Source organism: Acinonyx jubatus, chromosome A3, assembly GCF_027475565.1.
Source record: "Acinonyx jubatus isolate Ajub_Pintada_27869175 chromosome A3, VMU_Ajub_asm_v1.0, whole genome shotgun sequence".
Lineage (NCBI taxonomy): Eukaryota > Metazoa > Chordata > Mammalia > Carnivora > Felidae > Acinonyx > Acinonyx jubatus.
In genome coordinates, this window is record NC_069388.1 from 36502762 (window position 1) to 36516132 (window position 13371).

The following is a 13371-nucleotide window of genomic DNA, read 5'->3' on the forward strand; positions in this document are numbered from 1 at the left end:
CAAATAGATAAAATCATGAATGAAAATGGAACTATTACAACCAATCCCTCAGAGACACAAGCAATTATCAGGGAATACTATGAAAAATTATATGCCAACAAACTGGACAACCTGGAAGAAATGGACAAATTCCTAAACACCCACACACTTCCAAAACTCAATCAGGAGGAAACAGAAAGCTTGAAGAGACCCATAACCAGCAACAAAATTGAATCAGTTATCAAAAATCTCCCAACAAATAAGAGTCCAGGACCAGATGGCTTCCCAGGGGAGTTCCACCAGACGTTTAAAGCAAAGATAATACCTATCCTTCTCAAGCTATTCCAAAAAAATAGAAAGGGAAGGAAAACTTCCAGATTCATTCTACAAAGCCAGTATTACTTTGATTCCTAAACCAGACAGAGACCCAGTAAAAAAAGAGAACTACAGGCCAATATCCTTCATGAATATGGATGCAAAAATTCTCAGTAAGATACTAGCAAATCGAATTCAACAGCATATAAAAAGAATTATTCACCATGATCAAGTGGGATTCATTCCTGGGATGTAGGGCTGGTTCAACATTTGCAAATCAATCAACGTGATACTTCACATTAATAAAAGAAAAGATAAGAACCATATGATCCTGTCAATCGATGCAGAAAAGGCCTTTGACAAAATTCAGCACCCTTTCTTAATAAAAACCCGTCAGAAAGTCGGGATAGAAGGAACATACTTAAACATCATAAAAGCCATTTATGAAAAGCCCACAGCTAACAGCATCCTCAATGGGGAAAAACAGAGATTTTTTCCCTGAGATCAAGAACACAGCAGGGATGTCCAGTCTCACCGCTCTTGTTTAACATAGCGTTGGAAGTTCTAGCATCAGCAATCAGACAACAAAAGGAAATCAAAGGCATCAAAATTGGCAAAGATGAAGTCAAGCTTTCACTTTTTGCAGATGACATTATATTACACATGGAAAATCCAGTAGACTCCACCAAAAGTCTGCTAGAACTGATACATGAATTCAGGAAAGTTGCGGGATACAAAATCAATGTACAGAAATCAGTTGCATTCTTATACACTAATAATGAAGCAACAGAAAGACAAATAAAGTGATCCCATTCCCAATTGCACCAAGAAGCATAAAATACCTAGGGATAAATCTAACCAAAGATGTAAAAGATCTGTACGCTGAAAACTATAGAAAGCTTATGAAGGAAATTGAAGAAAATATAAAGCAATGGAAAACATTCCATGCTCATGGATTGGAAGAATAGATATTGTCAAAATGTCAATACTACCCAAAGCTATCTACACATTCAATGCAATCCCAATCAAAATTGCACCAGCATTCTTCTTGAAGCTAGAACAAGCAATCCTAAAACTCGTATGGAACCACAAAAAGCCCAGAATAGCCAATGTAATTTTGTAGAAGAAGACCAAAGCGGGAGGCATCACAATCCCAGACTTTAGCCTCTACTACAAAGCTGTAATCATCAAGACAGCATGGTATTGGCACAAAAACAGACACATAGACCAATGGAATAGAATAGAAACCCCGGAACTAGACCCACAAACGTATAGCCAACTAATCTTTGACAAAGCAGGAAAGAACATCCAATGGAAAAAAGACAGTCTCTTTAACAAATGGTGCTGGGAGAACTGGACAGCAACATGCAGAATATTGAAACTAGACCACTTTCTCACACCATTCACAAAAATAAACTCAAAATGGATAAAGGACCTGACTGTGAGACAGGAAACCATAAAAACCCTAGAGGAGAAAGCAGGAAAAGACCTCTCTGACCTCAGTCGTAGCAATTTCTTACTTGACACATCCCCAAAGGCAAGGGAATCAAAAGCAAAAATGAACTACTGGGACCTCATGAAGATAAAAAGCTTCTGCACAGCAAAGGAAACAACCAACAAAACTAAAAGGCAACCAATGGAAAGGGAAACGATTGCAAATGACATATCGGACAAAGGGCTAGTATCCAAAATCCATAAAGAACTCACCAAACTCTACACCCGAAAAACAAATAATCCAGTGAAGAAATGGGCAGAAAACATGAATAGACACTTCTCTAAAGAAGATATCCAGATGGCCAACAGGCACATGAAAAGATGCTCAATGTCACTCCTCATCAGGGAAATACAAATCAAAACCACTCTCAGATATCACCTCACGCCAGTCAGAGTGGCCAAAATGAACAAATCAGGAGACTATAGATGCTGGAGAGGATGTGGAGAAACAGGAACCCTCTTGCACTGTTGGTGGGAATGCAAATTGGTGCAGCCACTCTGGAAAACAGTGTGGAGGTTCCTCAAAAAATTAAAAATAGATCTACCCTATGTCCCAGCAATAGCACTGCTAGGAATTTACCCAAGGGATACAGGAGTGCTGATGCATAGGGGCACTTGTACCCCAATGTTTATAGCGGCACTTTCAACAATAGCCAAATTATGGAAAGAGCCTAAATGTCCATCAACTGATGAATGGATAAAGAAGTTGTGGTTTATATATACAACGGAATACTACTTGGCAATAAGAATGAAATATGGCCTTTTGTAGCAACGTGGATGGAACTGGAGAGTGTTATCCTAAGTGAAGTAAGTCATACAGAGAAAGATACCATATGTTTTCACTCTTAGGTGGATTCTGAGAAACTTAACAGAAACCCATGGGGGAGGGGAAGGAAAAAAAAAGAGGTTAGAGTGGGAGAGAGCCAAAGCATAAGAGACTCTTAACAACAGAAAACAAACTGAGGGTTGATGGGGGGTGGGAGGGAGGGGAAGGTGGGTGATGGGTATTGAGGAGCGCACCTTTTGGGATGAGCACTGGGTGTTGTATGGAAACCAATTTGACAATAAAATTTCAAAAAAAATTCTTTCAGCTTGGTTCTTCTTGTTGAAGGCTGCCATGGGTATTTTTGGGCCTTTGTATTTTTAACCAACTGTAACTATTTGTTGTTCTTCTCTTCTCTTATAGGATTACAGGGTTATATATCTTACAGGATTATATATTCACACCTTGCCATAGCTTCATGAATGGCAAGATATGTTTTTGTTGAATTTGGGCTTGGCTTTATTGATAGGACACTGACAAATACGACATGGGTAAAGGCTTCGGATATGCTTGTTTAGTTGGCTTGTTTCTCTTGACTCCTAACACTGTCATGAAAAGAGTCTACCTTGGGTAGATGCTGCCTTCCAGCCACGACTCCAAATGCATCAAAGCAGGTAATCAAACCTGCCCCAGCTGACTTGCAAATCTGAACCCCAAAGCAGAATCACCCTGACCACCCTATAGACTTGGCAGTGCGAGAGTTAATATTTGCTCTGTTTAAAAAAAATGCTTATTCCTGACTTTATTTTTAATAATCATTTAAAATAGTTTTACAAAGAAATAATTTCACACATTTACAGAAAATGTATGCAACTAGAAATATTTATACAGTTCCCATATATCCAGTTTCCTTTATTATTAACATTTTACATTAGTATGGTAGACGCAAGAGAGCAGACAAAACTAGAAGAATGGCTTGTTAGATTTTTGCCAGTTTTCTTTATTTTTATCTTCTAAATTCATCTTTACCACTTTAGCATTCAGAAGTGTTTTTATTTTAGAATAGTTTTAGATTTACAAAAAAACAAAACAAAACTGCAAAGCTATCACAGAAACTTCCCATACCGTTCATATCCAATTTACCTTCCTGTTAACATCATATCAGTATGAAATATTTGTCACAACTAACGAACCAATAATGATATATCATTTTTAACTAAAGTCTATACTTTATTTAGGTATCCTCTGTTTTTACCCTCACCTAATGTCTTATTTCTGTTCCAGGATCCAACCTTGGATATCACATTATATGCCTCAAACTCCTTTTGGCTGTGGCAGTTTCTCAGATTGTCCTGGTTTTTGATGACCTTGACAATTTTGAGGAATACTGCAGAGGCACTGAGAATAATTTTTCTACACAGATTTGTCTATTCTCTCCAATTTACTTATTTATCAAATCATTGGCTTATAGCAGAATGGATTCATGGATATTTTACATTTTATAGTACCATCTGTTTTATATTTAAGCCTCTTAATTTTTATATAATTTCATATGCATCAATATGGAAGTAACCTACTGACATATTTTCACATAGATTTTTGAGTTAGTATGACCAGTTATGCGCATGCACGCGTGCGCACACACACACACACATACACGATTCTGATTGAGGTTACAGTGAATTCATAGATTTTCTGGAGAACAGACAGCTTTACAATATTATTTCGTCTAATTAAATCTATGGACATGGTATATCTCTATTTCTTAAATTATGTGCTTTAGTTTGCTGGGTAGAATTCTGCTTATCTTTTGTTTATCATGGCTGTATATGCAAATATGAAAACAAAAGATGTTTCATAAAATTTAATTAGTAATATATACAGAAAGAGCATACAAATCATAAATGTACAGCTTGCTGGATTTTCACAAATCAATGATGTAATCAGTATGCCAGCATACTTCCATGCTACTTTTACTCAGAGTAAACACTCCTGAATTTAACACCATAGGCTATTTTTCATTGTTTCATATTTTATTAATGGAAACACTGCATATTGTTTCTGGATTCCTTCTTTGAACATTATTTAAGATTCTATCACACTGTTGTATGTAGTTTAATTCATGGAGTTGTATTGCTATAGAATATTAAATTCTATGAATATATCACAATTTATATACCCTTCCTATAGTTGATGGGAAATTAGGTTGTTTCCAATTTTTGACTATTACAAATAGTGCAGCTATAAGCATCGTGTGCATATATTCTTTAAAGTATATATTCTTTTAGGTATATACATAATAGTCAAACTGCTACATTATTACATAGTTATCATTGCAAACTCTCAAGAGTAGTTTTAACAATTTACATTCACAAGTTGTGCATGAGAGTTCTGATTGATGCACATTTTCACCAACACTTGGCATTTTTTAATCTAATTTTGGTTTTAATTGGATTTCCCTAATAACTAATAACTAATGAAATTAATTACTTCTCTATGTGTTTACTGATAATCTGACCATTTTTTTTAACATTTATTTATTTTTGAGACAGAGACAGAGCATGAACGGGGGAGGTCACAGAGAGAGGGAGACACAGAATCTGAAACAGGCTCCAGGCTCTGAGCTGTCAGCACAGAGCCCGATGTGGGGCTCGAACCCACGGACCGTGAGATCATGACCTGAGCCGAAGTCGGACGCTTAACCGACCAAGCCACCCAGGCGCCCCAATCTGACCATTTTTTTTAAGTGAAGAGACTATTTGAGTCTTTTGCCCATTTGTATATTGGTTGTCCACCAGTTTCTTAACAATTTGGAGATGTTCCTTATATAATTTGGGCATGAGTTCCTTGCTGGAAATATATCTCAAAAACAACTTACCTCAATTGTTGCTTTGCCTTTTCACTCACTTAAAGGTGTCTTTTGATTAAAAGACAAATTTAACTATGTTAAAATTAAATCATTTTTTATTAATAGCCTACTTGAGTCCTACTTAAGAAATCTGTGCTATACAATGTCATAATGATGTTCTGTTGTTATTTTACTAAGAATTTATGTTTTACCTTTTGTATTTAGATTTTCAATTTTTGTGGAAGTTTTTTATGTAGGGTGTGAGGTAGGATTAGTTTTTCACCCATGTGAATACACAAAAAGATACATTTTTTAAAAACACCATTCTTTCTCCCCAACACTATAGTCTTACCTTTGACATAAATCAGGGTGACTATATACGTATTAGGCAGTTTCTCATTTCTTTATAATTTTTCATTTGTTTATTCAATTGGTTAATTGATGTGCCTGATTCCAATACCACAATACCACAATATCTTAATTACTATAATTTTATATTTGGCTTTAACATCTAATCCAGATTACAAAATCACTTAGTTATCCTAGCTCCTTTGCATTCCCATATATTTTCTTATAATCACCTCATCAATTTGCACACAAAATCTCCAGTAAAATTTTGCTTAAAATTGGGCATTTGCAAATTTTATATCCAATTGGGGAGCATTGATAATTTTTAAATACATAAACCTCTATTCCATGAGCATAGTCTATTTTGGTCTTTTAAAATTTCTTTAATATTTTATGGTTTTCAGTGTAGCAAACTTTCATGCCTATCATTAGATACACCTGGAGGTATTTGATATTTTTATAGTATGAAAATGCCATTTTATTAAATGTAATTTTCCAATTATTTATCATTAATATCCACAAGTGAAATTGATTTTTATATTTACCTTATATTTTATGACCTTATTAATTTTTTCATTGAAACTGAAGTCTCAGTATAGTATTTTCATTTTTCTATATAAAAAGTCATGTATGTTGCAAATAAAGTTTTTTTGCTTTTTCTCAATTCTTGTACATTTTATTTATTTTGTGGTGGGGAGTTAGGACTTTTAGTTCTTGACTGCATCCTTGTTTTATTCCAGTTTTTAAGAATACAACTATACATTTTCATTATCAAGTCAGCTGTTTGTGGTAATTGATAGCATTATCAGATTTTAAAAGTTCTCTTCTAAATCCTGCCACTTGCAACAACATGGATAAATCTTGTGGGCACTATGCTAAATGAAGTAAGTCAGAGAAAGACAAATACTATATGGTCTCAGGTATATGTGGAATCTAAAAAAGTTGAACCCATAAAAACAGAGTAGGTCAGTGGTTTCCAGGTTTTGGGGAGGTAAAGGAAATAGAGAAGATGCTGGTTAAAGGGCACAAAACTTCCCGTATAAGATGAGTGAAATCTGAGGATCTAATATACAGCCTGGTGAATGTAGTTTAAAAAACTGTATTACATACTTGAAAGTTGCCAAGGGAACAGATCTTAAATGTTTTCACCACACTCACATATGCAAAATGGTAACTATATGAGATGATGGATGTATTAACTAACCTTAATCATTTCACAGTATATACATATGTCAAATCATCATGTTGCACATATACCTTTAACTTACACAATGGTATATGTCAATTATATCTCAATAAAGCTGGTGGGAAACATTCCTTTCTGTTCCTAGTTTGTTAATGGTTTCCTTTTAATCATTAACATGTAATTTTTTTTAATTTAAAGCTTTGCATCAATTGAGATTATCCTTCTCCCCCAACCCCACACCCACCCCCCCCAGCCCGATACTGTTGTGAATAGCCTTCACTGAATTTCCACTGTGAAACCAACCTTGCATTTCTGGAATAAATTCAATGTCATTACAATATATTATCCAAGTCATACATCACTGTTGGTTTTCAAAACAACAACAACAAACAACAACAACAACAACATCTAGACTATCCATTTCAAGGTCCTCCCCCTCAATAAGAAACACACTTTCAGCTCTTCTCCTTTCTGTCCATAATAGCACCTACATGATAATAGTCAAATTTTTATTGCTCACAATGGGTCAGGTATTCCTATAGCTATTTAATCTATACCCAACATTAATACATTTAATTCTCATGGGAAAACCTAGGAAAAATTCCTATCCCTATTTTACAGATGAGAAAACAGGTATGAGGCTACTTAACATGCCCAAATTCACTGCAGACTGAGCTTTGTTCCCTACAGTATGGTTTTAGAGCTGTGTCTTCAGTAACTCTACCATACTGCTGTGTCTTTCAGCTAAACTCACCCCAAAATTTCTTTCTATTCAACATGAGAACAACTATAGAAAGTTCCTTTCTATTCCATTTTTCAACAACTTACTTGGGATTATCAATAAGATTTCCTGATTTCCATACTAATTAGAGTTTCCTATACACTGGATTCATTTGTATCTCTCCTGGATCATATCCAGTACCATATCCTTTAGAGAAAGTCTAGGTGTGATCAGACTTCTGAATTGTTTCATGCTTGAAAGTGTGCATCTTTATTTTCACATTTGTAAACAGCACTGTAAGATATATCAATCTATTTACTCCTCCTCTTCTTCCTTGCACAAACCTGTTCCAAACATTCAAATACTAGAAGCTTTTATTGTTTTCTCTCATTTTGCATTTTGAAACATCACCACAATATATTAATGGATTCATCTTTTACAATTCATCCTATTCATTAGATCTTTTCATCCTGAGGAGTCATGGTTTATTTAATGTTGAGACATTTTCTTTCATTGCTTTGAGGATTTCAGAGTATATGTTTGATGTTCTTAAAGCTTCAAGTTCACTTAACAATTTTAAAACATTCAAGGCATTTACCAGAGAAGAGAAATCCTCCATAATTCTGTCACCCAAATATATCCAATGTATCATTACTGTGTGATCATCTCTTATAGCTACGTCTATGGTATTTTCAAATAATTTAAATCACTTTATACTTAATGTTGTATTTTGCTTTTACCTCATTACATTATAATTTTTAACATATCAGAGTATTAATAACCATTTAAAGGCTTATTATATTCCATAAATTGTCAAGACTTTCTTAATCTACATAAAAGAAAATTCTGAAGAGACAATCACTTCTTCTATTAGGATTACAAGTGACTTGACAAACTACACCTCTCCCTACCAAACCTGACTTGAGTTTATAGCCAATTAAGAAATACACATTGCTTTAAGACAGATTGAAATGGAAATATTAACTTTACAACTTATAAAGTTAAAAGGATCACTTTAACTAATAGTCAGGGCCAGCTTCATGGGCATTACACCTGTGCACTTCCACAAGGTCCTGATGCTGTGCCATCAACACTTTCAAATTATTCATCATATTGAGAAAGAAGCAGTACAGACTATAGAGCCAATCCTAGTAGTAGTCATAGCCAGAGTTTCTAGTACTTCACTTTAAATTTAGACCTTGGAATCACCTCCCTAAAAAAGGAATATGCAGAGCTGACCTTTGCTCACCAGCTGGAATGGGATCATTCCCTCATACCCATCAAGCCCCAATATCAGAAACAAGGAGAGAGAGTCCTCCCCACAAACTTCTAGATGTGTTTGCCACAAGGGAGCCAGTAAAGAGTGTCACTGCTCTATACCATTGCTTTATGAGCTACGTTATAATTTCCTAGGAGGAAAATTTTTCTCTTATGACTTCAAATATGTGTATAGTTGTCGATGGATAAGAGCTTAGACTGATTCAGGATTGTAACAGACATTAAACTGGGTCAATAGGCTTATTTAGGGAGAACACAAGGTTAATCTATTTTAAAGTAAGAGCTCCTGAAAAATAGAATCTGATGACTTGAGATGTAATGAGTTCTGTACCAATGGAAATATCCACCAGGCAATGACTAGACAAATACTGACTAAGAAGAAGTCTTTTAAACAGGGAGTGGAAAATGCTACTCATTAGAGATTACAACAAAAACAAAAACAGAACTCTCCTTTGTGATTTATTTCATTTTCCTTCTTCAAGGGATGACTTATGTATCTATTATTGTGAAATATATTTTCCTGTAGTTTTAGGCATAATTTTAAATACTCTCTCAACACTCGGTATAGCTCTAAAGCTGTGGTTTTATCTATATTTGAACATATTTTAAAAATCAAGTCTCTAGGGCACATGGGTGGCTGAGTCAGTTAACTGTCTGACTTGAGCTCAGGTCATCATCTCGTGGTTCGTGAGTTCAAGCCCCACGTCAGGCTCTGTCCTGACAGCTCAGAGCTTCAGATTCTGTGTCTCCCTCTCTCTCTGCCCATCCCCCGCTCACACTGTCTCTCTCTGTCTCTCAAAAATAAGCATTTAAAATAATTTTCAAAATAAATTATATATGCAATATATATATAACTTTATACTGTATATATTATAAAAAGTTATTGAGCATTTCCTATTGCTATTGGGCTGAAATTTAAATTGTGTATGCAACATCTTACTCAGTACTATTAGACACTATAATCCCACTTTACAAAAAAAGAACTGAGCCTTAGATAAATGTATCATTGTATTCAAAATTACCCAGTTGATAAAGTTCTGATCTGTTTCAAACCCACACCCATCTGATTTTAGAACTAGGATTAACCACCACAATATAGTATCTAACAAGTCCTAGTCTTTGCTCTAGGTTTACACATTAAAGGTATTAAACATATTGCCATTTTGCCACCAATGTGGCAAAGCTGTCATTAGAAAGGTCTTTACTTAATAATAATTATGGCAAATAAAATGTCACGTGTCTAGTTGTTGAGGTAGGATGTCCCATTTAATCATCACAGCAATCCTGTGAGATGCACACTGAGTTTCTTATTCTTACCACAAATGAAACAAAGTGTCAGGGCAGTTAAACAATCTGCCTAAGAACCCAGGACAACAGTGAACTTGGCAAAGACACAGCCATAGGAACAGCCATGTAGAATCATACTAAGCCTTCAAATCAGGATGAAAGTACTGAAAAGTGGCTTGCTTCCTTGTATCCTTGCTTCGCCTTGTTAATTCGTGATCTCAGTGACTTGTCATTTTTGTTCCTGGGTTTTCTGTCTCAGCCTTTGAGCTGGCCCACAAGCCCCATGGGCAGCACTACGAAAGAACAGTCCCGTTCCTAGCAGATTGGCCGTCTTTGGTCACTGTCTCACTCAAAGGAGCCATTCTCTCTTCTCCATTCTCACGGCCACAGCTCTAAATGCCTTGTGCTGGGATGCTGGTCTAAGAAGTCACAGAGCTGTGCCTTATTCTTATACACATAGGAATGTTGAGGGACCATCTCCATTTCAATGTAGGAGTATTTTTCAATGAAGTCACTATTCTTTTCAGCTTTCTAATTTCACTGAGTAAGTCAACATGGAGTCTTTGAATTAAAATTACTGGCTCTGCCTTCTTTCCATAATACTGCATAGTATAAAACAGATTCCCTAACACTTGAGTCTATACTTGAGTTTATTATTAAACAGATGATTATTTTAAATTAACAGCTTGTACTTTACTTTTGCTGGAGGAAAATGCCACAGAGGATTGTTTAAGACTGCTGGGTTTGACATTCAATTCCTGTTCCTTGGGTTAATGACCAGTTTCCTCAAACTACAAAACCTTAACATTTCACTTCTTCATCACGGAGTGCATGGACTTTATATAGATGCAGGGGAGGGATTTCACAGCCCCAGAATGAAGCTATTGGTACTATTTATTATACCATTTATACCTGCTGCACCTCCTTCCATCCAGGGGGAGAGAACTGTTTAAGAGCCCTGTCAAAACTCCAGGTGTGCCAAAGGCTCCTGCTAACAGCGGGGGCAGTCTTTATAGCATTTCCTCAAGACTGCTTCAGATCACTTTTCAGTGTGTAAAACCGGATTTTCATTAATGGCACTAATGACACGCTAATGGGGATAGGGCAGCACACCCAATGCCAGAGGCAGAGTAAGTGAGGCTGAAAACAGGCCAGCCTGAGCTTTTGTAAGATGAAATACTGCAGGGTGTTGATACATTGCATTTCTTCTCAAATACCTGGCAGGCCCAGGGCCTACTTGTTAAATGGGTTGCCTTTGAGGCCAAGCAGGAATAGATCTAGTTACAGTTTTTCACACAAGGACAAAACAAGGAGACACAAAAAACTCAGCGTTCAGACATTTGCAAGCTGCAGCTGTTTTTCGTAGCAGGGCACTCTGAAGACTTACGAGCTGACACATTACCCTGGGCATTACCATGCCTTGACCTCCCTGCTCCTTCTCCTCCCTGGAGTGGTATTCAAGGCTACTGTTTGTCACAAGGGCCACTGAGGACCATATCAAAGCAGCAGCCCCATCACAACTATCACTTTTAAAGTATACACAATCTGCTCTAACTGGAAATGTAGAGGAGCAAATCAGGGTTTCCGGCCTTTCCTCCAGACAGCTCAGGTGATCAGTAGTTCCTGATTCTTAAGCAACTCCTTGTGGTGGGTCAGCATAGCTTTTAAACAAATGGTGTGAGAGCAGAGGAAGACTGAGAAGCTGATGGAGATTGATTATTTTGACTTTCTTTTCATTGCGCAATCAATCAGCACAGGAAAATACTTTCTTTGCGTTATTCCCACCTGGCTTTGATCCTGTTAGTAGAATGTTGGGAAAAATACTGGCCTTTAAAGTTTGCCTTTAAAGTGTGCTTGTAATATTAAAAACAATTAACAGACTACATTTCAGAGAGGACAGCTTATCGTAGAACTAGGAATATCTCAAAAATCATCTCTGTAGGCAAGGCAAAGGCAAGATACCCACACCTCCACTTTCTCTGGCTTTGCTAAAGAAGTCAGCACCCTAGGAAAAGCCCATTTATCATCCTTGTTCTAGTCAATGCCCTCACACTAAAGTCAAGACAAAAGATACACAGGAAAGTTGACTAACTTGCCCGGCATCACACAGGATGCGTGATGGAGCCAGAACTAGAAACCTAGTCTCTTAACCTTCCACTTAGTACTTATCTTTTGTCTCATACTGCTTCTCTGGAAAAGGCCGTTTCAATCGAATCTTCTCCATGAATTGCATGGGCACCATAGCCTCTTAATTAGACCAGTGGTTGCCAGGCCAGCCTCCCTGTCAGTAGCTAATGGTCCTGCATCTATTACCTCTGAAATAGGCACATTCTTTTAGGTGTCATATCTGTCCCTATTGTGGCTCCAAAGCTAAAAACGGGGGCAACTGTTGACACTCTTGCTTACTTTTCAGTGAGACATGCAAAGATCTAATAGAAATTTCCTTCTAATATTCAGTTCTAGAGAGCTGGGATTTCTTCCATTTCTCCAGCTGGATATCCCCCCCACCCCACCCACCCCGCCCCCCGCCGCCAAGTTTTATACTGTCAATTTACAAAGTAATTTTCTCAAGTCTGTATTTATGTCATCACCCTACCAAGAATTTTTGGCAATCCATTTGTACATAAGAGCCATATTTATGTTACTGCAAGGAATTGTGAACCTACTATGCCAAAATAATATACATTATTAGGAAACAGGAATTATCTGTTTCAGCATTCTTCACTTGATCTTAGCCAAAAGGCCGAGAAGCGATTGTTTCAGCATTCTTTATGTGTGTGTATTCATCCTGAATATGAGTTGACTGGTGCAGAAGTGTGACCACAAGACAGACCACCTAAAATATGCACATTTGTAAGATCTCTGTATTAGGGGAATACTTGCTTTTTGTACTAGCGCACTGGTATTAGGGGAATACTTGCTTTTTGTACTAGCGCACTGGTATAAAACTATTTAGAACATTCTTGTAAGTCTGATAGAGTTAAACACTGAGGAATCGATATATCCTGAAGAGTCAGGATAAAATAATTGAAGAACCAAAGACATGAGTTATTGGGGAGAAATGCAAGAGCTTAAAATCTACTCTGCTTGTGGCTTTGAGTTGATCCACTAAGATAAAAAGGGCATATCCAATAAAGAGTTAGTATCCAAAA

The 13371-nt window shown here is 36.6% G+C and overlaps 1 pseudogene; it reads right to left on the reverse strand.

Moving 5' to 3' along the window:
• Positions 1-12816: 12816 nt before the first annotated feature.
• LOC113602604 (uncharacterized) lies at positions 12817-12974 on the reverse strand (annotated as a pseudogene).
• Between the last annotated feature and the right edge of the window lie 397 nt (positions 12975-13371).